Consider the following 25,627-nt stretch of genomic DNA (forward strand, 5'->3'; position numbering starts at 1 on the left):
GAATCATACAGTATGTGATCTTTTGTGTCTGGCTTCTTTCACTTAGCGTAAGGTTTTCAAAGTTCATCCAGGTTGTAGCCTATATCAGTGCTTCATATCTTTTGATTGCTGACTAATATTCCATCGTATGGATATACAAAGTGTATTTATCCATTTGTCAACTGATAGACATGATGAATGATGCTGCTATATGAACAACACTGTCATGAGCATTCACGTGCTGGTTTTTTCTTTTGCTTGGACATGTGTTTTCATTTCTCCTGGCTGTATACCTAGGAGTGGAATGGCTGGGTCGTATGGTAACTCTGTGTCTAACGTTTTTGAAGAACTGCCAAACTGTTTTCTAAAGTAGCTGGACTGTTTTAAATTCCCACCAGCAACACGCAAAGGGTTCCAATTTCTTCACATCCTCGCCAACACTTGTTATTGTCTGTCTTCTTGATTATAGTTATCCCAGGGGGTGTGAGAAACTATCTCATTGTGGTTTTGATCTGCATCCCTCTACTCTCTAAGATGTCAGGCATGTTTTTATGTGCTTATTGGCCATTTGTATTTCTTCTTTGGAGAAATGTCTGGTTTTATTGAGGGTTGTTTTTTTTGTTTTGTTTCTTTTTTTTTGTTTTGTTTTAATTCTGGTACCTCACCTCAGGAACCTGGCTAGCAGAACTTAGTTGGAAACAAATATATCTTCCTAAAGGGGGGTAGTTTTCAAACAGACTTGCAAACTGAAGACGTTGTTTTTGCTCTGGAAGTATTTGGGGATTGTGGAATAACTAAATTGATCTCAGAAACCAATTTACTTCTGAAACTTTTCCAACTTGATTTGTGTAAGAATATTGGTGGTCCCAGAACCATACCTAGAAAAGGGCTTAAAGATCAGCTTGTCCAATTAATTCATTTTGCAAATTAGGAAACCGAAGGCCTAATATGGGAGTCACACCGGGAATTAATGGCAGAGTTGGAACTCTATCCAGGTGGAATCCAGGTAACCAAGTGTTCTATTTACTTTAGAGAGAATATAATATACTTTTCAAATGGCTTCTCACTGATTTGAAAAACACGGCAATGGTGAAATGCTCTGAAATGAGAATCAGTAACATTTATTGTTGAGCACTTAACACATTTTGTTTTACTTTATCCTAAGTGTAGTATAGGTTAGATTGATGTTATCATCCTCCCTTTTTATGTGTGGGGAAATGGGTTAATGGACTTGTTCAATGGCACCTATCTAGTAAATGGCAGATTCAAACCCAGACCTTCTGATTTCAAGTCCAGAGTTCTCTTTGTTTCCTCTGGTCTGCCAGACTCCTGAAGGACAGCATCAGCGCACTGTGACCCATGCCACCTTGGAAGACTTTGATTTCTGATCACTAAATCATTGATGCAAGTAACAGATAGGTGGCGTCATGGAGCACTCCTTCACCATCGTTAATCTAGTTAGGTAACAAATCCAATGTTCGTAACTTCGGAAACACAATACATGTGCCAAATGACAGAAGAATTGTTCAGGTATAAAAATATAATACTTTAAATTATCTACTAATATAATAACATGTTTGTAGAGTACTTTTCAGTTACAAAGCCTTCACTTAGACTTTTATTTTGATGCTTACAGTTATGCAAGACAAGTTTTTCATTGTCTTTGTTCTTATTCATGATACACTGATGCCTGAAGTGCTTCAGTTGCTGAAAGATAAGGTCTGAGGCAGACCTACATCTCCTATCCGAGTGTCTTGGCTCCTGTGTAGTTCTGTGTTCCCTCCAATGTACGATGCTCCGCCTTAATGATGTGCTGAAGGACACTCATTTGAAAGAAAAAGAGACTTTATACCATTATTCCAGACAACAACAGAGCTGTGACTAAGTAGAAGTTATAGGGAGGCAATTTGGAGCCCATATAAAGAAGACTTGATCCGTCCAACAATGAAATGTGTTGTCTTGTGAAGGAGTGAGGTCTCTTGTCATTGAACTGTTCAAGCTAGAGCTGGATGACCATCTGGGAAAATGCTCTAGAAAGGATTTCTGCATTGGGGTGTGTGTGTGTGTGTGTGTGTGTGTGTGTGTGTGTGTGTGTTAGTGGTACCAAGAGAAATTAGATGGCATTTAAGGTCCCTTTCAACTATGAGATTGTGGATCTTTTTTAGTTAAGAGAATAAGCTGGCTTAAGGATCTTCTGTGTCCTTATTGAAGAAAGAAACTTTCACTCTCATGAATTTTCATCTTGGACGTTAAAGGTGCAGAGTTTTCTGTTTGAAAGAGAGAAACCAAGTTTATTAACCTAAGTTGCTGGTTTCCAAGTGGTTAGAACAGCAGTTCCCATCTACATTTCTAGACACTATGTGCAACAACGGTTCCATGTTCAAGTAAGTTTGAATGAGAGCCTTTAATACACCATTGTCCTCTGTGACAATCCAAGAGGGAAGAGAAGGTATACAGCAATGTCAAATGTATTTTTTTACCTTTGCAAAGTACTTCAGTCGCACCCAGTGGTTCTCAGCTCTGGTTGCACCTGAGAATCACCTGGAGAACATTTTAAAAATACAGGTGACCAGGCCCTACCCTGGACGGAATGAATGTGAATCTCTAGGAGTGGGTTCCCAGCATCAGTATTTCTTAACAGCTCTCCAGGCGATTCTTATATGGAACCACAGTTAAGAAGAACGAGTCTAGTCTGAGCATGAGCTCAGGCAAAATCTGGACATTTACTTTTGTAAGTCAGGCCACCATTCAGAATTCAGATAATTAATTCAGAGCCAGTGCTCGTAAGTATGATAAGAGGCAGTATCTCATAATGAGTCACACTACTGCTCTTGAGCCAGACAGCCTGGCTTTGTCCACTTACTAGTTTTATGACTTCCAACAAGTTATTTTAATCTCTCTATGCCTTGGTTTTTTGTTTTTTTTTTAATGTTTATTTTTGAGAGAGAGAGAGAGAGAGAGGGAACAAGTTGGGGGAGGGGCAGAGAGTGAGGGAGACAGAGGATCCAAAACAGGCCCTGCACTGACAGCACAGAGCCCGACATGGGACTCGAACTCACAAACCCCGAGACCGTGACCTGAGCCGAACCCGGTGCTTAACTGACTGAGCCACCCAGGTGCCCCTTAATCTCTCTGTGCCTCAGTTTCTTAATGTGTAAGTGGAGATTATGATGGTATTTATAAGCTAACAACTGAAGTAAAGACCCAAAAGAAAATAAAAACTCTACATATTTGATATTGCAATTATTGTCATCACCACTGTTGTGTTGTTAGTGGTAGTAGAAGCAGCAGCAACGGTAGTCTGGCTAGGGCTGGGGGCTAAGTGACTACTGGGGAGATGGTTCGCTCTGTACAGAGCTTCCGACAGGACTGGACCTTCCTTGTAAATGAAGAACTCTGCTGCAACGTCATCAGCGTCCTTCCTCAGACTCAGAACCTCCCAGTGAAGTACAAAGGGTCCCCAACGTACGGCGGTTCAACTTACAAATTTCCAGTGTCACGGTGGCACAACAGCAGCACGCGTCCGGTAGAAACCATACTTCAGCCTTTGAATTTTGATCTTTTCTCAGGCCGGCGACACAGCATAGAGTACTCTCTCGTGTTGCTGGGCAGGGGCGGCTCCCAGTCAGCCACGTGATCGTGAGGGTCAAAACGGCTACACTTACGACCATCCTGTCCCCATACAACCATTGTGTTCTTCACTTTCACTACAGTAGTCAATAAATCACATGAGACATTCAACATATTTATTTTTTATTATAAAACAGGCTTTGTGTTCAATGATTTTATATTCCATAAGTCACATGAGATATTCAGCATATTATTTCTACTTTATTATAAAATAGGCATCGTATTATGTGATTTTGTCCAACTTGTAGGCTAATGTCAGAGTTCTGAGCACATTTAAGGTCAGTGAAGCTAAGTTACGTGGTTCAGTAGGTTAGGTGTGACAAATGTTTTTTTGACTCGCAATATTTTCCACTTCCGATAGGTTTATTGGGACGTAACCCCAATTGTAAGTCAGGGGAGAGCTGTAGAATGTTCTGTGTGAAGTTTTCTGCAAGAAGCTAAGGCTTAAACCAGATAAGCCCCTGCCGTTCTGTCCATCTCTTAATTCTATGTTAAGAATGGACTCTGCCACCCCAGGGGCCTAGGCTGAAGGGTCATGCTGAGTTTCTGTTGGATAACCGGGACCTGCATGCACTCTATATGACAGCTGACCTCCTGAATCCTCAGGATAATCTCAATTTCAAGCGGCCCACCCTGCTGAATGATTGGATCTGTGGCTCAGAAAGCGTGGTTGCTATTGACTAGGAAGCAATGGCTTGGTACACCAATGTCCTGGACTAATGGTGCAAAAAAGTAAACACAGTCTGAATACATGGGATAGCCCCAGAAAACAGCTAAAGACCAGCACAATCAGGCATAGTTTCTGTTTAGTTTTCAGTTGATGAAGGAATCATTTCAGGTAGCTGTAGTCACCAAGGGTAGAGTAACAAGAGTCCCTGACTCTCTGGGGGTTTAGGACAGGTGTGGACATTACACGGATATTACAGGTTCTTTAGCACAGTTTCCATCAAGGCAGCCTCCAATTGCAATTGTGGAAACCGGTGGAATATTCCTGGGAGGAGCTCTAATGGATTGTAAAGCTGAATAACATCTTTGTCTCAAGAACTTATATGAGAAACTGTTTTTTTTCCCCTTTTCTTCTACAAGCATTTTGTGGCTCACCATTGCAGACACTGCATATCTTTGTATCCCACACAGGCCCCATGTTAATAGTTGTTTGCTAGTTGTGGTCATTTAATTGAAAAAAGCTGGCATGGAGATATTATAGGTCCCAATAGGTCATTTGTGTATCAAGTTTGGTGTTATTGCCTTTGACCAAACTCCTTCCAAGTCCAAATTTATTACAGTTCTCTAAATGCATTAATAACATATAAGAGGATAGACAGAGGGCTGAAGAAAAGATGTGTGTGGCCTTTAAATATGCCAATCGTCTACAGCTCTGAGGGTTGCTTGCCATGGCCTGTTGCCAGGAGTGCATTATAGAATTCCAGATGGCATGTTATGTTGGTACTTGTTTTGCATTTGCTCTGAGAATGAGGTTAAAGAGGAAGCTAGACTATGGCTGGGATCCTCTTGCTTGCCTCTCCCAGAGTAGATCCTGGACACCTCCTTCCCTCCCACCAATCAGAAGGCTGGCCCAGCCTCTCTTGAGGATTGTGGATTCAGCACGCTTGCTCTTTCCCCATGAGTTCCCATGCACCTAGTCACCCTGCCCCACAGAGACCAGTGAGACCAAACTCCTTCGTATGACCTGTGCTCACCCTCCCACAGACCCCGGGGCTGGGGCAAGTATGGGCCTGAATTCCAAGACTCAGTAGATAAGGGTTGTGTTTTTCATCAGCTTGCCTGTCCTTTTTTTTTTTTTTTATTTTCTGCGAGATTCTCTTTAAAACAGAAAACAAAACTTTTATTGCAGGAATTTACTCTCTCTCTCACACATATGCACACACACACACACACACACACACACACAGACACACACACACAGAAAGAAAATAGTGTCGTGAACTCCATGTTCTCCAACACCCAGCTTTTACAATTACCAACAGTTAGCCACTCTTGCTTTCTTTTCCCTTCCCTTTTTCTTTTCTGTTTTGCTAGAGTATTTTTAAGCAAATCCTAGATATCTGATTTTACCTGTAAATATTTCCGTTTGTATCTCTAGAGTATATAAGCATAACTTTTTAAAAACCTAACCACAAATACCCTTATCACACCTCACAGATTTAATAAAAATGTAATAATAATAATAATAATAATAACAACCTGTCCAGGCTCAATTTTCCCTAATTGTTTCACAGATGTCCCCATACTGTTGGACAGTTTAAGTCAGGGTTCAAAGAAGGTACACCTGTTGCATTTGGCTGATGCATTTTTAAGTGTCCTTTAATCTGTTCTAGATCCTCCTCCAGTTTTCACTGTACTTATTTGTTGAAGAAAAGCAGATCATTGTCGTGTAAAAATGTTCACATTATGTATCTGGCCTCTGCATCTTCCTTGTGCTGTGCAGCATGTTCCTCTCTTCTCCATTGTTCCTGTAAATTAGTCATTAGTTTAAAAACTGAATGAGATGCAGGATACCTATGTGGCATCACATAAGGAGGCACAGAACAACTTGTGTTGATGTCAGGATTGATCAGTGGGTTCAGGTATGGTCAGCCTGATTCGTCCATTATGAAATTCTGTATGGACCTGTTAACCTAATGGTTTTACCAACCATTGATATCACTGCATACATCCGTTAGGGGTTACAAGTGGTGATTTTCAATTCTATCATTCTTTCTGCATTTATTAGCTATTTTTCTATTTAGAAGAACTTATCATTATCAACTCTTTGGTTCTTCTGAAATACAGTTTATACAAGAAAAGCATCATAAATGCTTCTTTCCATTTATCAATGTTCAAAACGCTGAATTCCACCAGTGAGGAATTGTGGCCAGTGAGGCTTCTTTGTCACTGAATATTGCTATAAACACTTGGGTTTTTATCTTTTTTCATATGCATAAGCCTCTTGTAGTAAGTGCTGTTTTTGATGCTCAAATGTCCCATCTTTGATCAATAGGAGCCCCTTCTAGTTGCCTCGGGTCACCTTTTAATATAATTACCCCTAGGCTTTCTTCTCTAGCAGAGTAAGATACCCCGGATTCCTGGCCCAGACATGGAATCAGCTGTTTCTACAAGGAATCCTGGTTCCTTTCTGTGGGAAATAGTATGTAAAGACCATGGTCTGGGCACTAGGGATAGATTTCCTCTTAAAACGGTTCTGTGTATATTGGAATGGTAACTTCACCTCCTGGTTATGTCCTCGGCCCTGCTCTCTGTGGACCTCTGGTTCCACCTGGATACTCCCGCCCCCATCACTCATACCAGCCAGCACTCACCTGTCCTGCAAGCAGCCCCTACCTCCTCTCTCTACACTTTCACCTCTCCCTTCTAAGTTGGATGCCTCGCTTGCCTCCAAGCTTCTGAGACGCCGATGTAGGGAATACTTCCATAATGCTGAAGAATAGTGACACTCTTTTTTTAAGAGGCTATTTTTATTTATTTTTTGGAGAGAGTTAACCTCCCGTCGCTATCCAAGTCTTTGGTAGACAAATCCAGTCTATTTCTTAACCCAGAACAACAGTGTTTTGAAACACCATGGAAATAGCCCACCCACCAGAGCTGGGGAGGCTTTATAAAACCAGCAGTCCCCTCAGGTGTGTGTATTTTCCAGGGAAGCTTAGGTGGTTGCCTGTTGAAATTTGTAACTAGAGTTGCCAGGTGATGAAAAAGTGTTGAGGCATTAGTTTCTCTTAACCATTTCTAGGCCATGTACCCATCTGGACTTTCTAGAAAAAGGTGCATACACACAAGATTCGGTAGACAATTTCATTGGCTTCGAGGAATTCAGATTATCTTGGAGTTAAATTTGTTTTCACGGACTAGGTCCTGATTTGCATTGTCTTGTTGGAAGCGGTAGAGTTTGGAGGTCGGGTAGAATCCGGACGAGAGGCACGTATCTAGTGCCAAGGTGACAGCTTTAAAACATTCCAGCAAACGTTATTCATCCTTTGGTCTAGAGCTACTCCTCACGCTGGTCCGTGAACTATCTGGTGTCAGCCTGGGACATCTTAAGTGTCAAAACTGAGAGTAAGCATTTAAAAACATTCATGGCAACGTGGTATTTGCTACAACATGTAAGCACGTGGTCAGTGGCCTTGTCTCCTCGACCAGGACACAAACCATTTGGGACGCTGTCGAGCGCGCTTGGTGAGTTGCAGGCGGCAGGAGCTGCGTGGTGGCCGTGAGAGCAGGACCACCCCTTATCAGTTCACAATGGCTGGAAGCAAAACCTGGTCCTTCCATCTCTGACGACGTAAGAGGCAACAGCAGGGAAACCCAGAATACCTTCACTCAGCCTACTGTCCCGTTGCTTTAGCCTGTGGCTCTGTTGGCACTTGGTTCGGATTTGTGTCCACTGGCCACCTCTATAAAGCTTACCTAGGACAGAGCTGAGCAAAACTGCTCTCCAAAGAGAGAAGGCACGTTCTTTCCCTAATGAGAACCCTGTGGGGGGGAGGGGGGAAACTGCTGTAATTCCTAAGAAGTCGGAGTTACCTACATGAAGGAAGCGTGATAGGAAATAAATCATAAGCAGTCGGTATTCACTGAACAGTCTCACAGAACATGAGCTAAGCGGAGTAACGTTAAGTAGGTAGTCCTCACAGAAGTCGTGAGGCTTTCGGGATGGCATGCGTTTCAGTGTATACATTTCACTGTGAATTAATTTCAGTGTGAATTAACAAGTCAGTAACAAATGGGGCCCATTTTCAGGGCAGAAAAATTCGAGTGGTCTCGCGTATAGTACCCCTGATGGTGGGAAGAACGTAATTTATTTAATCTCCAGAATGAGACGGCATAAATGAAAGGATAGAAAAGAAAGGGTAGCATATTCCTTGCCCAGTTTTTTCCTTCTCCCAAACCTTTCTATCATCTCTTTCTATCTTCCCTGAGGATCCGGGATTAGTAAAATCCACTCTTTGAAGGAATCCAAAATCTTGTCTTTAGAAACTGGGCTCGTGAAACATCACCTTTAGCTCTCAAGACTCCTGGCCTGAGAACAGACAGGCCTAGGGAGGACCCTGCCCTTCCCCACCCTCACCGTGGCTGGCACCGCAAGAGTCCGCTCCACACTCCCAGCATGCCTTGGTCCACCCTGCAGCCTCCTTGACACCACGCGGTGCATCTGTGACACAGGCTGCTGACAAGGCGGCTTGAACTGGAAGCCACCAGCTGTCTCATTTACCAGAGAAAGGGATTTTTACCTCAGGATGGGTCTCAGATTCTATGGATGCAGACCCCACTTAAAGAGACAGAGTTCCCTCTTTATTTTTCTTTTCCTTTCCTCCTTCTCCCCTTCCTTTCAGTTGAGGAGAATTAGAAATATTAACTGAAGTAGAAAAATTGAGACTCTCCCACACAACTGATGAAATGAGCAGGAGATGGTATATGGGCTTTTGCTACAAAGTGACAACTGGCTCATATTTATCAATGACTATTAAGTGAACCAGAAGTTTCTGGAAGTAACTTTGTTTTCTAACATCCCTTCTGAATAACACAGGATGTCTGCTCTATCTCCTTATAAGAAAGACCCCTCCAGAAAAAATTTTGTCCTGCCTCCCGTGCACAGGCTACTGAGGGCAGTAGGAGCGTGTCCACAGTACGTGGGCCCAGAAATGCACAATCGCTGAAGTCTGATATGACCTTTGTCTCCACAAATAAAAAGACTGATAACCCCAGGTGTCACCACCACATTTTTTAAACACATACATCACACAGGGCTCAGCTTAATGACTGTTTTCAAGTACAAACGAATTTCCTGAAATGGAAGAAAAGGAATAGAATCACTCTATGTAAAGGGCGGGGGGGGGGGGGGGAATCTGGGGTAGATGTTACTAGAACATTATTACCCCTACTGTTCCCCAATAATATCTACCAGTAAATGTTTTCTGCACCAGTGCCCTAACTCCTCTACAGTTTATTGATAGGAACATGATTATGGCAACCATTTCTTGAGTGCATCTATGTACCAGGCATAGGCTACCTATTCTTTGCTAGTGGAGTTTAAAAGCCTTTAATATCCCTAAGAGATCAATGTTTTTATGATTTCATTTCATAGATTAAGCAAACAACTTACTCAGATCATGTCCCTCATAAGTGGTCAAGCTGGTCTAACTTCTCAGCCTTAACAATTATGCTGGCCTCTAGGGCATTTTTCCTTTGTTTTTGTATTTTGTTTTGTTTGCCTTTGTTTTCTTCTTACAAGTTTAAAAGAGAGGCTCCTGTACTCCTTGACTACAGAAAGGTTCCAAACCACTTTTTATCCCTGAATTCTCATAAGCCCCCAGAGGGAATAGAAACTGGTCACAGCGCTATCACTGAAAGGTAATAATTAATGAAAAAAGTGTCACTTAAAGAGATCAATGACACAGAATGTATGTTTCTCTTGGATTAACTTTGCTAACACTCTTTAAATAATGAGTTGATATCAGCAGGGACCAAAAAAAAAAGAAAGAAAGAAAATGCAAACAGACTTGAGCAGTTTAATCCTCTGGGAAGAAGAATATGAAAATAAAGGTGTTCTCATAGCCTTAAACGGCCACTCCCACTTCTTTTTCTGTGATAATAATTGTGATAATTACCACTCGTTGCGGGCCTTTTTTGTGCCAGGCAATGTGTTTATCTTTAAGTGTGAACAAGCCCAAAAGATAGGAACTGTTGTCTCGGTCTTGCACTTGAAGAAACGAAGGGTCTATGAGGGGAAGAAGTTATGTCCCTGTGTAGAATTGTACAAAAACTCTTCCTCCAGGAAATCGAATCCATACAACAGAAGTAGCGGGAAATACGACACGGATTCATGAGCGCTTGCAAGTGACCTTCACAAATTGATGCTTCTGCACTGCCAAGTGGTGAAGGAGCAGCGCCTCCTACGGTCTAGCACAGTGTCATTGATGGGAACACGTGGCAACTAAACACAGTCAGGTCAGGGGCACTGGGGTGGCTCAGTCAGTTGGGTGTCCGACTTCGGCTCAGGTCATGATCTCACGGTCCCCGTGAGTTCGAGCCCCGCATCGGGCTCTGTGCTGACAGCTCAGAGCCTGGAGCCTGCTTCGGATTCTGTGTCTCCCTCTCTGTCTGCTCCTCTCCCACTTGCGGTCTGTCTCTCAAAAATGAATAAACGTTTAAAAAATTTGTTTTAAATAAAATACAGTCAGGTCAGCACTCCATTTGAGGATTGTCTGATAGCAGGCCAGAGACCTATAAAATGCTCTCTACAAAGACTTCGAAAAGGGACCTGTGTCTTCTCAGGGATGCAGTACTTCTGCCAACGGTCATGTCTGGGTGTGATTCTAGAGTTCCTCCAACCCTCTGTGTGGGTAGTAAACCTGATACTCCCCTGGAAAGTTCCAGGGCCAAGGGCTCGGCATGCTGACCTCAGATCCAGGACCTCTCTCTCCGGCAGCTTCACCTGGGATGAGTCATTTAGCTTCTCTAGACCTGGGCCTCACTGACTGTAAAAGAGGGCATATTTCTCACCAAACAGCATGAAAACAATGCTAGCCATTTGTACAGATCACACTGAGCTCCTTAGAAGAACATATGAGCTATCTGAGTTGTTTTTAAAGGTGGAAATGGGCTTGTTAAGGGAGAGAGATTACAGCCACCCATGGACCATAGATTTCCTCCATTCTGCGACGGTGTCTCTGCGTCGTTAAAGACTTTGCTAGACCTTGAGTTTTCCATTTCTACTTGCGAGAATGCATCTCTTGGAGTTTATTGATAATCCCTGCCCTCGGCACACCTTTGTAAAGCAGAGAGAGCCCTGCCAGCTGATCGTCACCTTGTGGCTTGAACTTGTCAGTCCCGAAGAGCAACTGTGAGAGGTCCCTTTAATTTCATTTAGAGCGAGGGATGGCACGGAGCCCGCGTGCCTGAGTGTCACTTCCTGCCAGTTCACCAACACACGGAGCCCCTCTGACAGGTGACCTGCCCACATCGGCAGTTCGTCTCATGTCAGTCTCTGGCACTGAGCATTTGTCCATCCTGTTTATTATAATGTGTACCTTCTGGGTGATTTTAAACTTCTCTCTGTCTTCCCTCCTTGTTTTGTCCCCGCTCTTTGTCCTTCTTTCTTCTGCTCACCTTTTTTGTTCCATCCTCTTTGCCCTTTCCACTTTCTTCTCAACATTTTACTCAAGGGCCACTTGTTGACCAAACCAGGAAGCGATCATGAAAAGACCAATTCCAACTACCAAAATCACAGCACAGCCTCAGCTTGGAAAAAACTGGGGAAAACAAACTTAAGTCATCAAAGACTTAAGGGGAGATACCAGAAAGATGGGATTTGCTGTGAGATCTATTTCACAATGAAAATTCTGCTATGAAGAAGAATCTTTTTTTTTCCCTTGATATAGTCTGAATAATTTATACCTAATGCCAAGAAATTATATATAATTAGCCTGAGTAATGTATCATTTCCATTTGATTATATATATTAAGGTGATTAAGGAACTTCAGTTTTTCACTAGTAAATATCTGCCTTCTTTGTTCCATTCTGGGTCTGTAATGACTGTTTGTATCAAGTGTAGGACTCGTTCAGAACCTAAGTGAGCAAGTTCTGAATGCTCTCACTGACGTTGGTTGACTGATGTCTGTGAATCTGGGAGATAATACAAAGTTAGCTACATGTGGGGGGCGAGGGGGCTGAAGGGTGGATGAACCTCCAGTCTCTAAAACCATCATGTAATTTGACATGACTTCCAATAAAAAAAAATAATAATAATAATTAAAAACCTGAGTAAAACAGTGTAGATGGAAAGCCATATTTCAAGAAAAGTTATTCAATAAAGTACATGACACCACCAACATTTTTAATACTGTGTAGAATAAAATGAAAATTTTTGACATTTCAGTTTTAATTAATGATTTCTATTTGCTTTTTGTAGAGTACTTCGGATATGTGTATTACCATATATAGGAGTGTTTCTTTTTCCAATTAGAGGATAGATTTCATCCTTTATCTTTGCAGGTAGCTGATCCAAGACATTTTTATGTAAATGGCTTAATTAATCGGTAGCCTTCGTTTGAAACTTAAAAAGGAAATAATCCTTTTTGAGAGTGCATTAACTGTTTTTTAAAGCCATAAACAATTCCTTTGCTTAAGCACCTTGTCACGCAATTAGAAATTATTTGACAGCAGTAATCATAATAAAATGCATTGCCCCTTACCAAGTCACCTTTAATTCAAGGTGATTCAAAGAATCTATTCATTCGAAGACTGTGCAGCAACTTTGCTTCTAAAAGTCGCGGTTTGTGGCAACCTAATGGTACACACTGACGAAACTTCTGAGCAAATGACATCACACGTCGGATTACCTCTGCAGCCTTGGTGAGAAGGCATCTAGCTACAGAAATGTGCTGGGTTCTAGGAAAGGCAGCTACACCTGGCCTCCTTGGAGAGCCCTCAAGCCTCTCTGCCTTCCAGCCCTCTGATTTATGCAAATCAGAAAGCTTTGGCGGTCTCCACTTCCTGGCCCAGCCGGCATAATCCACTTCCTTCGGGTTCATGTGACCATGCAAATTCGAGCACTCCTGAATAGTCCCGGAGGGGCTGTGCCTCTCATTATTCCTGCCCCGTTCTCTGCGCAGTGCAGGCATTCAGACTCTGAATGGACAAGGGCTTAATTACTCACCACATCTGTCAGATCAGATTCAACTTGAGAATGAAGAGAATCCCAGACAAGCCCAGTCGTTTCTTTGCAATGTTCTTCATGGCCGAGGTCACCCAGCTCTGTCTTCTAGGGAATATTTTCCACTCCTTGTTTCATGACCCTTCTGGAAAACAGGGACTCCAGCTTTTGGAGATCCATTACTGGGCCTTTCACATTGTGTGTGGCCTTTACAAATGTTAATTAATCTTCCTGATGATGCACTGAGCATCAGGGAGCCCTTTATTCCCCCAGGGCTACTGATGACCAGTATGAATGCCAGAAAGTTTTCCTTACTGTTTCCTGACCTGCATGCTCCTCTCTCTATGTGCTTTGCTTCTTTGTTCCCCACCCCCTGACATGTCTCCCACATGACAAATTGACGACTCACATTACCAGGTCAGCCAGAGTTTGACAAAGTAAAGGCGGATGGTCCCCAAATACAGCCTATACCTACGAGGAATAAGGTTCTTGCCAATTGAGCATTCCCAAGGCTGTCAGCCGAGGCCTTCCAAGGAAAGTGTGCATAATAACGGGTAAGAAGGAGCGTGTCCACCAGGAACGAAACAGACGATAAGCCCCGTGAAGGGGCGCTAACACGCCTTCTCCTATGTTTCTCTCTGTGTTGCTACCGCTTGTGTTTAAGAGGAGCTTCTTGGTATGTGCAATTCTGGAACACAAGGGTTCCATGGACTGCCTCGATGTTTTGGGGGTTCTGGTTTTGTTTTTGTTTTTATTTGTTTTTCCTATTATCTTTTTTTTTTAAGGTAAAATTTCACATAACACAAAATTAACCATTTTAACATTCACGATATCGTCTCTCTCTGGTTTCAAATCAGTTCATTACCCAAAAGGAAACCCTGTACCCATTCCCCCCCCCAGCCCCGTCTCTATGGATTTTGCTCTCCAGGAGACTTCATATAAGTAGAATCAGACGGTATATCACCTTTTATGACTGTTCATTTGTTTAGCATCGTGTTTTCGAGATTGGCCATACCGTTTTACTTTGGCGTTTTCTGGTGTGTGTGTGGCAAGGGTTGTTATTCTCGCCCCTTCAAAATGATTTCTCTTCACGTGTTCTGTTTTGGATAATGTTATTGCCGTCTGTGGAAGCCTGAGAATCAGCTTGGACCCAGCCTCTTTCTCTCATCCTAGGGTCTACTTCCTCTCTAGGCTCTGCTGAGTTCACATCTGAAACACCTCAGATCGATTCTCCTTTATATTCTTACTGCCCGGACCCCTTTTCACACACCAGTCGTCCCCCAGCTCATCTTTCTCAAGCACAGACCCATCTGGTCCTGCCACTGCCCTGCTCAGTGCTTTTCCCTGTCCCTCACCACCTTCAGAACAGGGTTCACGCTCCCTATCACGCTAGCCAAGGCTGTCCACAGCTCTTCCTCCACTTCTCCCACCCTCCTTTCCTTACCCACCTGAAATACTGTTATCTATCCAACCATATGAGCCTGCCCCTGGCTCTCTGATCAAGGCACACGCTTGCTCTTTCTGCTTCCTATTCTCTCTCCCTAAAATGTCCTTCCTCTCCCCCCAACTGTGAGAATCCATTCCTCCTTCACAATCTATTGCATTTTAGCTTCTCACCTTCCTTGATCCGCTAGTCAAACTGAATCCCTCCTTTCTGTCTAATCCCGTGGCTTTTCATCTATCATAGACTTACCATAGCCAGTCTTTATGGAGGGTTCGGTGTAAATCTCTGTCCCTTCCCCACTAACCTCTGATCTTCTTGAAGGCAGAAATCTTGCCTTACTCATTTGGTGGTATCTCTAGCACCAACCACCGTGTGGGTCCTCAATAAATGTTTTCTCGAATGATTTGAATTTTCTTCTCCAAAGAAGAAGGAGCCTTAAGTCATGGTGAGAACCACTCTGATTTAAAAAAAAAAAAAAAAAAAAGGGAGGCGCTTGAGTGGCTCAGTCGGTTAAGCATCCAACTTCGGCTCGGGTCATGATCTCACGGTTTGTGAGTTCAAGCCCTGCATCGGGCTCTGTGCTGACAGCTCAGAACCTGGAGCCTGCTTCAGATTCTGTGTCTCCCTCTCTCTCTCTCTCTGCCCCTCCCCCACTCATGCTCGCTTGCGCGCGCGCTCTCTCTCTCTCTCTCTCAAAAATAAACATTAAAAAAATTTTTAAAAACATGGACTACCATTTAAAATAGTAATTATTTTGATATTCTATTCGATTTAAAGTTGCCCACAGTGGTTTACCAGTCTCAATTAGCAGAAAATGAAACTTTGCCCCCCCCCCCCCCCCGCCTTGGATTGTGTTCTTCATTACAAATCTCCAGTTTTATGTGCAATTGCCAAAAATCTTTTTGACAAATTGCACAGGAGGCATTTTGGGATTCTGTGATAGAGTTGATTGAATTTAGGCCAAGTTCTGTACCCTGACATCACTCAGAACAAAAATACAAATGTAGGGCTACTCAAAAATGTATCTATTTATTTTACCCCAACTCTCCAAAGTCAGCTGTCTTTAAAAATAATCAATTGGATTCTTTTAAACTTAAATGCCAAGTAAACAATGCAAATGAAACTATTTTGTTTTCTGAGAAGTAATTGAAAATCTGCAACTAATTACAAATTGGCAAGCTCTGAGTCTACAAATAGCTGAAACACTCTGCTGATGCATTGTTTACAGCGGGGTTCAAAACTGGTTTCTTTACACCAGCCATCCACAAGTTATTAATCGATACTTTGCCAAGTTCTATACCTCACCTTCAAAAAATGGTAATAAACATTTAATTTTCAATATGGGCTTCATAAACAAAGCTGTTAAAAACTAGAAGAGGAGATGTAATTGGTTAGAATACACAAAGCCTGTTCTTAAGTTATGTGAATTGGCTTTTCGTTTAAATACCCTGTTCTTCCTTGACGAGTCAAGAATCCCGCAATTTAGTTGAAATTAATACTCTGTTAGTCTGGTCATTGAGTCCCCTATGGCACTTCACTAATGTATTACAAGACCTCCTTAATGGAAATTCTGGAGAAAAGCAACATATAGTATTCATGATCCACAGAGAGACAGGGATCGACGAATTTGATTTGCTATCACTGCAAGCGGGTAAAATTGAATTTACAAATGACTCTATTTGAGTCGTGAAGTTGAATATATATATTATATATTTTTACATGTTTATGTATTTATATATAATATATTTAAAATACATATGGGGGCGCCTGTGTGGCTCAATCGGTTGAGCGTCTGACTTCGGCTCAGGTCATGATCTCACAGCTAGTGAGTTCGAGCCCCACATCGGGCTCTGTGCTGACAGCTCAGAGCCTGGAGCCTGCTTCGGATTCTGTGTCTCCCTCTCTCTCTGCCCCTCCCCCCACTCATGCTCTGTCTCTCTCTCTCTCTCTCAAAAATAAACATTAAAAATTTTTTTTAAATAAAATAAAATATATATGTATATATATTTATGTATAAATATACACATACCCTCCCATACCTCTCAGATTCCGTCATATCCTGCTTTTTGTCTCCCAGCTGGCTGGCTCCTTTTTTCCTTCAGGTTTCAGTTTAATGTCACTCCTCAGAAACACTCTTCCTGTCTACCTTGCTGAATATGTTATACTTTATTCTCTTTTCTTCATTTAGTTCCTTGATTATTGTAAGATGCCTCCACTGGTTTGCAAGCTACACAAGGGCAGGTATACGTCTTTTATCTTGTTCACTATTCTAACGCTGGTCCCTAGAATAGTGCCTGACACATGGTGAGTTCTCAGTAAGTGATGGATGGATGGATGGATGGATGGATAGATGGATGGATGGATGAGTGTGTGGGTGGTGGATAGGTGGATGAGTAGATGGATGAATAATAGCTGGAGTAAAGGGATGGAGGAAGAAACAAAGCTGTGTTGGTTGGAACAAGCAGCAGAGTTAAGACAAATTGAATGCTAGGAAGGGCATGACTCTAAAAGCAGCTCCTTTGATAAGAAGCCAAAGCCTCTTCTAAATTCCAAAGTTGGAGACATTGCTCCAGACTGGGGCTCAGCCACAGGTGAGAGAGAGATGGTGACTTTGGAGACACGGCTCCAGATTGGGGCGCAGTCACAGTGAGAGATGGTGACAAGGGCCCTATCATGAGTTCTCTTCAACTTTCACGAAGGCTGTTCTGCAGAAAATTGACGTGATCTGTTTCTGTGGCCCCAAGGCTTGACCCAGGACCAGCGGGTGGAAATTACTAGAACACATATTGTGGTTTAACATGAGAAAACTTTCTCACTGAAAGAGCTGCCCTGAATGGAAAATGAGTAGTGAGGTGGTGCTGGTGGATGTATTCATACATACGGGGCCTAAATATTTGGCAAGGATGCTCACCACGGGGGATACAGGCATAAGACGTGCTGTGGTTCTGGATGACGTGTCTGGCCCTTCCCACCCTAAACCTCTATGATTCTGTAACGATCAAAAGAGAAACCTGCTCAACAGTTGACAATTATTTTAAAAAAGAGAGATTCCAACGAGGTGTGGATTATTCATCTTGTCCCATAAGAAGGTAACTAAAAAATGATAAAAATGCGCTGAAAGAAAATGTACTAGCAAAATAATAGGGCTGAATTTTAAAAGCCTCTTTCCCATCTTCTGTTCCCTGGGATGCCTTAGACAGGGGCATGGAGTATTTTAGGTACATTGTGAGCAAGGAGCCTGCATTCCCAGGGGGTGGCAGGGACAGTATGTAAGGTCTCAGTCCAGCTCTGTGATCTCAAGGCAAAGCCTCTACGTGTGAAACGCAGTGGTACCTCCAAAATAGAACAAGAGCACTCCCTCCGTGTGAAGGTGACTGGCAAGGTCAGTGAGACCTACAGTAATCTGGCAAATTAAAGCTGCCTGCGGCCGCCTTTCCATTTGGGACATACTTCTGGGGCTCCACAAAAAAAACCTATAAATTGACTTCCTGTTGCTGAGTCATTTTTCTTGCAGTTCGTTTTGTTTTTCCTATTTATTGTTGGCTCAACACCTGAACCATGGAATCAGTGCCTTCCAGCAGATGTAGGGGAGAGAGCCCAAGATGGAGATCTGCTCCCAGTAGGCAGATCTAGACACGGATATGTAGGCCCTCCTACGAGTTCACGGATGTCCAGAGATCAAGATTAATGTCCTGTGTGGCTAATGAAGTTTGGACTAGTCACTACATCACAATCCAGTTCTTTCCTTTGCCAATTATTGGGGGGACTGGGTACTGAGAATGGGGTATGGGAGGGATTTCGATTCCTCACCTGGTGTCTAGCCCGTCTGAGTTATTATCTCACGGGGGAGGCGTGAGTTGGGCCATGGAAAGCGGAGTGGTCACTGGCAAAGCTCCCCTGATGTTCTCTCTTCCTGCACCTCCCTGCATCTAGGGAGAGCTCACTCAACTTGCAGGGTCCAGCTGAAATGGACCAGCTTCTCAGTGGAGCTCTCCCAGGACCTCAGGCAGAACAGCTGTTCTTTCCTGTGTTCCTCCTCACTTCCCTTGATCTCACATTTATCAGTTCGTGTTATAGGTTCTTCTGCAGACCTGACTCTCCCCTGGAGTCACGAGAGCCTTGAGGGCAGGGATTGTGTTCCCTTTTTCTTACGGCTCCAGGTTTCAGCCCAGTTCCCAGCACGTAATAGGTTCTCCATGAATGCCTGACCAACTGGGGGGAAAATGATTAGACATCTCAAATATTAAATAAATTAATATTTCATGGATGGAGAGTAATCAAGACGTGTGAAGTTCAATGTGAAACTAATCTTTTCTCCCCAGTTCTGAAAATAGTGACAGTTTCTTCCTCTCATGAGCCACCTGGATCTTAATGGTTATTTTCTTGCAAAGGTTGTTGAGTTTACAAGATGACAGAACTGTGTTTACCTTGGACTTGGGCGTCCTCTACTAAGAAGCTTTCAGCAGAGCCTAGGAGTCAAGTTATGGCATTGTGGGCAAAAAGCCAGTGGAGAAAGCCTGGGGGGGGGGGGGGGGGAGGGGCAAACCCTCATGGATAAGAATGCTTGATCATCCCGTCCCTGAGTCTTACGGAATTAAACGATGACCTAGCCAAATTATCCCACAGTGAGGCCTCAGTGTGTTCTAAAGCCTGAACTTGCTCGGAATGGGCTCCGCATTCTCAGCAATGCACACAGACCCTCAGGGTCAGGGGCCACCATGCTGCCAGTCAGCCAAGGCAGGTGGAATGTTGTGAGCCTGCACCTCCGGTTGCATTTTCCAACACCTTCCTATCCCATGATGATCGGTCATTGGCAAGCCGTTTCTGCCACCTTGTCATACTTGTCCGGGGTCTTAGTGGCTGTGCGTGTGGAAAGACTCTCCAGTCCTTTTTTTCTCAGGACAAGCTCAACTTCACTTCCTCTGGCCTTATCAAACCCTTTGTTTCCAAAACCGTTGCTTAGCCACTTGGGGAGTTAAACTCAACTCCTCCCTGCCTACACCCTCCCAGCCAAAAGTAATGAGAAAAACAATTGGCCGTGGTGAGGATGTCCATCTTCCCGTTCTCCCCAGTCTACCATGACTTCGAGGGACAAGGCTGTAGAATTTTGTCAGCTGCGTTTCATACTGCTGGTGGTTGTTTGGCCATCCCTGCTTCAAGCCCAGCTTAAAGAAACATATGGCCCAAGATTATTCATTGCTACAGATACGGGACTTTCCCATGTTAAGAGACTTAGCAGATGAAATATGGTTTTCTGAACCTCTTTTCATTTACCATCAAAATAACAAGTGATGTCTTTCAACAGAGACGCTCTTTTTACTCAGCTGTTCAACAAAGAATGTGCCGTTGTGTTTGCTGTAGATTTTTATTTTATTTGTAAATTGTGCGTGGTGCATGCTACGGAATACTGAAAAGCCATACACCCTGGCTTGTTAGCTGACACACAGTATGTGTGATTACAAATTGTTTGAATAACAGTGGACTATTGAACTGCCATCCAGATGTGAGTGGAGTTAACTGGGGGAATGTCCACAAAGGAGGATTATCTTCCTTGTTGCTGGGTCCAAGCCCCCCAGAAAGTGGAAACGTAAGCATGGGAGCTAGTCAAATAGCACAGTGGCTACAGATGCCTCTTCAGAAGCAAAATCAGTCATTTTTTAAAATTACACATCGCAACTAAGGCTTAGGTTTTTCTCCTAAAGTAAATCGTGCAAAGAAAATGCCAAAACAACAACAAAATAAGTTAGGGCTTTGAATGGACTTTGGGAATGTTTTAGTCATCTTGTGTTTTTAAATGTCTAGAAATTCAGAATGTGGTAGATTCAAGATGAGACCCTGACCACCCAGAGTCTCTGGGCGGTCTTCTTGCGCACTCTGTTTTTTCTACACTTCTTTCCTGTCTGATATCCAAGATACCACAACCATAGAATGGTTGGCTTTCATAGTTGGTTGTAGGAAAACAATGAAGAAATTTTTTGTGAACACGTTCTTTAAAAAATATTTGAACCACAGTGAGATATCCCTTCACACCTGCTGGGATGGCTAAAATAAAAAAGACAACAACAAGTGTTGACAAGCATGTGGAGACATCAGAACCCTCACGCACTGCTTAGGAGAATGTAAAAGGATGTGGCCACTTTAGAAAACAGTAAATATGGAACTGTCATATGACCTAGGATTTCTGACCCTAGGCATATATACTCAAGAGAAGTGAAAATACACATTCACACAGAAACTGGTATGTGAATATCCATAGTAGCATTATTCATAATAGCAACAAGTAGAAGCAAACCAAATGTCCATCAATTAACAAATGGATAAATAAAATGCAGTATATTGTTCAGCCATAAAAAGGAATGACGTGCTAATATGAACTGGGTAAATCTTGAAAAGATGCTAAGTGAAAGAATCCTGTCCCAAAAGACCACATATTGTATGCATCCATTTGTATGAAAAGTAGAGACAGAATCGGCAGAGACATAAAGTAGGTTACTGGTCACCTAGAACTAGAGGGGTTGAAGGAAAATGGGGAGTGACTGCTGACGCGTATCGCGTTTCTTTTCAGAAGGAAAATCTTCTAAACTTGATGGTGATGGTGGTTGTACACTTTGGTAAATATACTGAAAACCACTGAATTTTATATTTTGTATGGGGAAGCTACATGGTATATGAATTATACCTTAATAAAGCTGTTATTTTGGGTCTTTTACATTTTTTAATGTTTTATTTATTTTTGAGAAAGAGAGCACGAACGGGGAAGGAGCAGAGAGAGGGGCAGACACAGAATCCGAAGCAGGCTCCAGGCTCGGAGCTGTCAGCACAGAGCCTGACGTGAAGCTCAAACTCATGAGCCATGAGATCATGACCTGAGCTGAAGTCGGATGCTTAATCGACTGAACCACCCAGGCGCCCCAATAAAGCTGTTTTAAAATGAAGGCAAACTGAAGACATTTGGGGGGAAAATTTTTTAAAAGGTATTTGAAGGTGATTTTTTTCTTAGAAAATCATGCCTCAAATTAGGATATCTTCAAAAATCACATATCTGAGCTTTGGCAGCATGAGAAAGAAGGGGAAATGATTTTTTTTAATAGCTTATATCCTTTTTTTTTTTTTCCTGGAATGAAAGATCTGTTACTTGTTCAACAGTGTCGACGCTTTCTATCTCTAGTTGGGATCTACAGCAGTAAGCTGGCACCCAGCCATCACATACCTAGGTTTACCTTTATGTGATAAAGCTCCCTTCAGCAATGCATATTGAAATTTATCATTTTGAACCTATTTTAAAATCTGTAGCAAGCAAGTAAAAAAAAAAAAGCGTAGATCATGAAACATCAACCAAGTCAGAGAAAACAAAGAAACCAATAGGAAATCCTCTCTATTCTGTTCGCACTCCACTTTCTATAGTTTAATCTAAAGAAAAATGTGGAATTTCCTGCAGAGTGATTAATAGGCCAGGGTGGTGACATACAGGAACTCTGAGCTTGACCTTGCAGGTAAAGGCTAACTGGTATGTTAAGTTGATTACACAATTTCCTCTAAATAAGTTGACAAGTGGTTTGCACAGTTGCCTTGACTTTTGCCCTTATAAATGCACACTTATAAATGACTTGCTTCTTTAGCTAAAGCAATCCTTATTTTAGATGTGACATGTGTTAAGTAAACAGTCTGATAGGGAACCCTAGCTTCCTAGCCTTCCTAGCCAGGTCAGATTATCAGAGTTGCTGGGGGACAAGAGTTGGGGGAGCCTGAAACTCAGCTTCAAGATGTGGCTGTATTTACAGGGCATAAGAAACTCAAAATTGTCTTCCTCCTTCTAGTGTGAAGTAGACTGGTAGATTTGAGAAGGTGACTCCACAAATGGCCAGAAATGTTCCAGGAGTGGAAGCTGCTAAATGATTTGCAGTAAATGACTAGGAGGTTGATTTCTAGTGTTCTAGTGTGTTTTGAAGGGGCCAAGTCCATAAGAAAGTAAAATCTTTGGTATCTCTTCAAAAATATCATCGAGAAAAGGCTTCTAGTTAGAATTTCTGTTCTGTGATCATTTTCAAAAAAAGAAGATGTTATCCTTTTATCATCTAGAGAATATAATTTATTGAGATATTTTTATTTACAGATGTCCTACCTCCCCCTACTTAAGGGGCAAGTTACAAAAAGCCATTATAAATGAACAGGAAGCGTAGTTTCAGATGATAAATCAAAATACTGCTTGGGAAAATAACTTTATTTGTAGGTTTATAAGTCAAGTACCTTTATTGAACCTAATATATCCTGATTTGTTAAGTGAAAAAAGCTTTGCTAACATTGTTGATTTAACTGAGATCTATTCGTGTGTGTGTGTGTGTGTCTCTTCCTGAATGAGTTAAGCATTTGGAAAATGAATTGATTTTTATTTGTACATACAAAGATAATACCATTTATGCTTTCCAGGTCTAGAGTATGACAAGCCTTGAGCTAATCTGAAAAACAGAACATTATTAGGGCTCAGAGGTTAAATTTACCATCCCACCGTCAAGCCCATGAACGTTCCTTCGAAACAATGTGCAGACCCATTATAAATCATCCTCATTCACATTCGCTCTTACATAAGATGAAGCTCGTCAACCTGAAAATGTTTACTGCTTGCAGAGATGACTCACTCAGTCATCTTTGTATTTATTTCATCATTTCACTCAGTCATCTGTAGGCATTTGTAACAAAAGGATTGCCGTCCACTTTCTGGCTGGCCGTGTGCTTGGTCAAGGGCTGGCGCTAATCTGTCCTGCCATGTGGCTTCTCGCTGCAAGTTGTCAATACTCACTAACCATTAACTATTAACAACAACATCCTCGGCCCCTGTGTCTGAGCCATTTCACTTCCTCCCCAGCTGGGAGGAGGCACCCTATTAGATGGACTCACGTCCCTGTTAGTCCCTGTTAGAGGACTCAGAGGGAGTCCTCTCTGCCTGTGGAAAGTCTGGATCTCCTGAGGGTTGGCTTTAAACCCTGCATGGCAAGCCCCAGCTTCATGATCTTCCCACCACAGTGGGACAGACAGGTTTCCGTCAGTTTTCTCTCTCAACGCAGTACTCTCTTAAAAATAAAAAAAAAAAACAAGACTTTTGGTATATACATTTTCTTCTTACCTATTGATTCCCCAAGTGTATACATTCCTCGTGCTCACCACAATAAGTGACGTCATCACCCGTCACCATCCAACAGTCTTATGATATTATCAACTGGATTCCCTGGGCTGTACTTGTTTTTCATCCCCGTGACTTATTTCATTTATAACTGGGCATTTCTACCTTAAATCTCCTGTATCTATTTCACCTCATCTATTTTACATTTTTTAAATCGAATATTTCAAAAAGGAAAACTATAGGCCATCACATACTAAACACCCTTCTTCTCAGCACAAGCTTAAGAATTAATAATTTGCAAATACAAAGGAAGCCCTTATTCAACATCAGGAAGAGTTTATAAGACCAAGTCTGCAGCCCCTTGAAGAAATCCAGATAAAATACTAAGACGCACCCTGTGAGGGGAAAGCAAGATGATGCTCGTGGAAGCGGGGGGGGGGGGGGGTGGGGGGGTTGCACTTTTGCTTCTCTGGATTGCATTTTTTATATTCCAAATATTTGACCCATAAGAGATCACTGATACGCAATTATTTTCAGCCGTCAAAAGGGACAGTTGATGTGGTCAGCCTCACAGCAGGAAGGCAAATGTCCACTGAGGAAACCAAAATCCAGCCCACATTTTCTCTCGTCTAGATCATTAGCTGAGCCTCAGAATTGGCTGCCCTGCCTCATTTCTCAACCCCTTCCGATTGATTCTCCTCCACTCTCTTGCCACAAGCATATGTATATGATCGGGCTCTCACAGCAAGCCGGCTGCATTGCAGAGTCGGCCCCTGCTCATTGCTTGTCTTCCTTCAGCCACACAAGGAGCGATGAGACAGCCAGGGGCAGATCCAAGTTTTGTCGGATCTGAGGCTTAGACAGTTCGGGCTACCCTGCTGCAGAGAGGTGAAGTTCAAAATTGGTGATGAAAGTTACCGTTTGTTTGGGTCAAGAAAAGAAAGCACAAGAGAGCTTTTAAAACAGGCAAATACTGCAAACACCACAAAGTCCAGAATTTACCATTCTTCTCTCTGTATATTTTTAGCTGCAGATTCTTTGACCATTTCTTCCTATAGCAATTATTTCATAATAGAATTTTCTATGGAGGGATTAGAAAGATACAGGAGTCTTTCCTCTAACATGCTTGAGCTAAACCTGTTTATTATTATTGAGTGTTTAAAATTTTCTTTTTGCTTCACAGCTCAAAATTAGTGATGTCATAAAAGTTTTTAAGATTGTTGTCACTTTTTTCCTCACTTTCTTCCTAGACATGCACTGCAGGATTTGTAAATGTTCCCATAGACTAGCTTTTGGCTCCATATATTTCTTTTTCTCTACTCTCACACACCTCTAGCACCAGGGGCTGTAAGACATGTTCATGTCACGGTATGACCTCAGGCCCTGCCCCTTTGTGTCCCAGCATTAGATGAGTTGGCCATTACCAGCCCAGGACAGCTAGCGATAATTTAATCAAACATGGAAATGACTGCAAAACACCCAAACATATCCCACTGCCTCCAAAGTAGATTATTTCCAACTCAAACTTCCTTTAGCTGGATTCCAGAAAGGCCCACAGCCACTCCAGTGCTACCCAACGTAAGAGAGAGTCAGAGCAGAGACAGCTGATGGGTGGATTACAGCTAATGTATCTTCTTTTTGTAAATTGTACAAGATATGTGACCAAAGGAATGTATTTCTGGGGGCTTAGAAGGAGCCCAAACAAGGGAGGGATTGACCCAGAAGGCAGTAAGAAGCTGCATTCACTTCACAGGAAACATGCTTAAGGTCACTCACCTAGCAAGT

General features: G+C 42.5%; 1 protein-coding gene across 4 annotated transcripts in view; it reads left to right on the plus strand.

The window, feature by feature from the left end:
* The window catches only part of VTI1A (vesicle transport through interaction with t-SNAREs 1A), a 350,627-nt gene that overhangs the window by 252,559 nt on the left and 72,441 nt on the right, over positions 1-25,627 (plus strand). The gene's annotated exons all lie outside the window — the stretch shown is intronic.

Source organism: Panthera uncia, chromosome D2 (assembly GCF_023721935.1).
Source record: "Panthera uncia isolate 11264 chromosome D2, Puncia_PCG_1.0, whole genome shotgun sequence".
In the NCBI taxonomy this organism is placed as follows: domain Eukaryota; kingdom Metazoa; phylum Chordata; class Mammalia; order Carnivora; family Felidae; genus Panthera; species Panthera uncia.